Source organism: Curcuma longa, chromosome 13 (genome assembly GCF_044706935.1).
Source record: "Curcuma longa cultivar G26 ecotype Majalengka, Jawa Barat chromosome 13, ITB_CL_G26_1.1, whole genome shotgun sequence".
In the NCBI taxonomy this organism is placed as follows: Eukaryota; Viridiplantae; Streptophyta; class Magnoliopsida; order Zingiberales; family Zingiberaceae; genus Curcuma; species Curcuma longa.
Window position 1 is genome coordinate 4,163,139 of NC_133873.1, and position 4,111 is coordinate 4,167,249.

Here is a 4,111-nt window from a genome sequence, read left to right on the forward strand (position 1 = left end):
CCTGCGACCAAGAGAGTGGGGTTGCTCTAGACTACAACAATTTAGTAAATTAGCGACACAATAAATTCGTCGCTAACTTAAATTTGTCGTCGCTAATAGTGTTTTACGACGATTTTTTTTCGTCGCTAGTATCGTCGCAATAGGATTGTCGCAAAAGAAACTTAGCGACGAAATAGTATTATTTCGTCGCTAACATTAGCGGCGAAATAGTAATCGTTGCTAAACTACAAAAATCGTCGCTAATATTAGCAACGAAATCCTACTGATTCGTCGCTAATGTTAGCAACGAAATCCTACTGATTCGTCGTAAAACAGATCTGTTCTTGATCTGACACAATCTCACTCACACAATCTGCATGCCCCAAGATGAACGAGCAATAGTATCTTAAAAGCTAATAATCAAGAATAAATTAAAAGAAATGGCAAACGAGCTCGCCTCTCGCAGAAGAGAGAATCAATTTCAAGATTCGAGCGCGAAGTAAGGGAGAGGCGCACCTTTTTTCAAACTTTTTGACCCGCCCTTCTCCTCATCTGCTCCAAACGAAGCCTGTTCATGATTCAAGGAAGCGTCTGACGTAATACAAGAATAAATACTACCTGGATCTCCTCCATTCCTCGACGAAGAACTCATCGGTGGCGGATCTGAGTAAGTCACCGGCGCCAGTGGCTGATGTTGTCCGACGGTGTACGACAGTCCACGACCAATGCGTGGCTGCTTCAGTTCGCCGGCGTCTTCTTCCGCGATGCCTGCATGCCCGTCATGCCCTGTTTTGAGTGATTCTGCTCCATCAGCGTCTGCATGATTAATCAATGGCGAGGATATATTACAGAAAACATTGGCTTGTCATTTAACCTGTTACCTTATGTTTGAATGGGGCGAGAGATGTCCATTTTTTATAGGAAAAAAAATGTGGTGAGAGAAAAGAAAAAAGAAAAAGGAAAAAAATATTTATGTTACTCTTATTTAAAAAAGATGGAAGGTGCATTTTAACATATACTATTTTGTTTGGGAGGAAAAGATGAGAAACATTTTAAAAATAATAATATAGGTAGAAGACGGATGAAAAATTATAAAATTTTGTTAATATTGAATATAAATTTGAGATATAGAATATTCTAAAATAGATAATGCATATTCTATAGATAAATCTCTATCTATGAAGGAAAGAGATGAAGAAAAAGATTAAGGTTATCTGTCTGTCCTTTTAAGTCTTTTGAAAAAAATTATAATGAGGATCGATGTCGACATTGTAAAGTGTGAATGATTGGACATTGGGTGGTGATGGTGCACATTGTGTGAGGAGCGACGATGCAAATATGATATATCTAAATAGATGAATTGATTTAAAAAATAATAATTTAAAATAGAGATAAAATTAGAATAAAATATTTTTAAATTCTGTTTCTTTATACTCTAAATTAGAGTATAAAAATTTTTAATGATTCATCATCATAGAAAAAGTAAAGTTTATCCTTTTCTCTCTTGCTCTCTTTAACTCACTCTATTTCAAATAAAAGTTAAAATTCTACTTTTATTTTTTTTAAAATTTACTCTCTCATTTCTCTTTTTTATCTCAAATAAGAAGCAAGTGGTCTTCAGGTCAATTTAAAATGGACAAAAATTAGAAGGGCCATTCAATTTATCAAATCGTCACATGGATCTACCATCACTTTTAAAAAATTAAATTAAATTAAAAGGCCATCTCACATCTCAAACATATCTTTATTTTTAATATAATAATCATTATAATATGTAATAATTAATATAATAATATTATAGTATTATAGTAGTTATTTAATAACTTCTATAATTATTTTAAAATAATTTTAATAAAATTTATAAAGATAATTTGATTTTAAAATTTAAAATTTGAAAATTTTAAATTGAAGATTTAGAGTTTAAAATTTATGTAACAACTACTTACTTAATTTTTACAATTATGTAATCATTATTAAATAATTTTTATAATTACTTAAAATATTTTTAATAAAATTTATATTATTTTAATAAATTAATAAAAAAATTGATATAATAACATTAAAAATTTAAGATTATATATATATTATAATAGTCTTATGCAAAAAGATGGATCCGTCACCTTAACGGCCCCACACGGTCAGTCCCACGACCATCTGTGAGGAGGTAAATCGAGAAAGTGCAGTTGGTTACGACGCAGGAGGATATTGTCTGACTTCGTCAGGATTCGAACTCTTACCCTCTTTTACAAGTCTGCTACGTCATAACTAACTCACCTATACTTCGAGACTATAACAGTCATTCTTAGCCGATAGAACACTTGAAAATAAGGATATTTAAAAAAATTATGTAAGTAAAAGACAAAAGTAAAAAGGACAGTCCTCTTCTGCCACGCCTGCATGAACATAATTGCCTGTCTGTTAATTGCTCGACAAAGATATAATACAGAAAATTGGATTTATTGCGATTTAACCCGTAAGAAGGACATGGTCTTCAGGTCCATTAAAAATCGAATAAAAGGTAAAAGTAAAAAACGCTTCTTTTATTAGAATCTGAAAAAAGTTTTTTTTTTCCATTTATATATAACTATTTTATTTTTGATATTATTATAATAACTATAAAATCATCACTACAATGTAATTATAATAATTATATAATTATAAGAGTTATAATTTTATAATTACTATACCTATATGATTAACAATTATAATATCTTAATTGATAAATATAATTGATTATTATTGATTAGAAATGAAATACTTATATTTTAATAGTTATAAATTATAATTATTATAATATAATATTATTAATATTAATTAGAATAAAATATTTTAAAATTTTCCTTCTTTATATTCTAAATCGGAGTGTAAAAAATTCTAATGATTCATGAGTATAAAAGAGTAAAGTTTATCCTTCTCTCCTCTTACTCTCTTTAACTCATTCCATCGAATCAAAATTCTCTTTTGTTTTATTTACTCTCTCCTTCCCTTCTCTCACCTCCTCCTAAACAAAACCTAAGAAGCAAGTGGTCTTTAGGTCAATTAAAAATGGACAAAAATTAGAAGGACAATTCAATTTATCAAATCGTCACATGGATCTACCATTTCTTTTAAAAAATTAAATTAAAAGGCCATCTCACATCTCAAAAATATCTTTATTTTTAATATAGTAATCATTATAATATGTAATAAATAATATTATAATATTATAGTAAATTTTTAATAACTTCTATAATTATTTTAAAATAATTTTAATAAAACTTATAAATATAATTTGATTTTAAAATTTAAAAATTTTAAATTGAAGATTTAGAGTTTAAAATTTATGTAACAACTACTTAAGTAATTTTTACAATTATGTAACCATTATTAAATAATTTTTATAATTATTTAAAATATTAAATTATTTTAATAAATTAATAAAAAAATTTGATATAATAACATTAAAAATTTAAGATTATATATATATTATATCAACCATTCTTAGCCGATAGAACACTTGAAAATAAGGATATTTTAAAAAATTATGTAAGTAAAAGACAAAAGTAAAAAAGGGCAGTCCTCTTCTGCCACGCCTGCATGAGCATAATTGCCTGTCTGTTAATTGCTCGACAAAGATATAATACAGAAAATTGGATTCATTGCGATTTACCCGTAAGAAGGACATGGTCTTCAGGTCCATTAAAAATCGAATAAAAGGTAAAAGTAAAAACGATTCTTTTATTAGAATCTGAAAAAAGTTTTTTTTTCATTTATATATAACTATCTTATTTTTGATATTATTACAATGACTATAAAATCATGACTACAATGTAATTATAATAATTATATAATTATAAGAGTTATAATTTTATAATTACTATATATACCTATATGATTAACAATTATAATATCTTAATTGATAAATATAATTGACTATTATTGATTAGAAATGAAATACTTATATTGTAATAATTATAAATTATAATTATTATAATATAATATTATTAATATTAATTAGAATTGAAATATTATTCTAATATAATATTGATAGTTAGTAGTTCGTTAATCATTTGAGGGGTGTTTTGGATAATTTATAGACGAACAAGGTGATCATAATTGAGTCTTGGTTTTGCACTTTGGTTCAAATGAATTA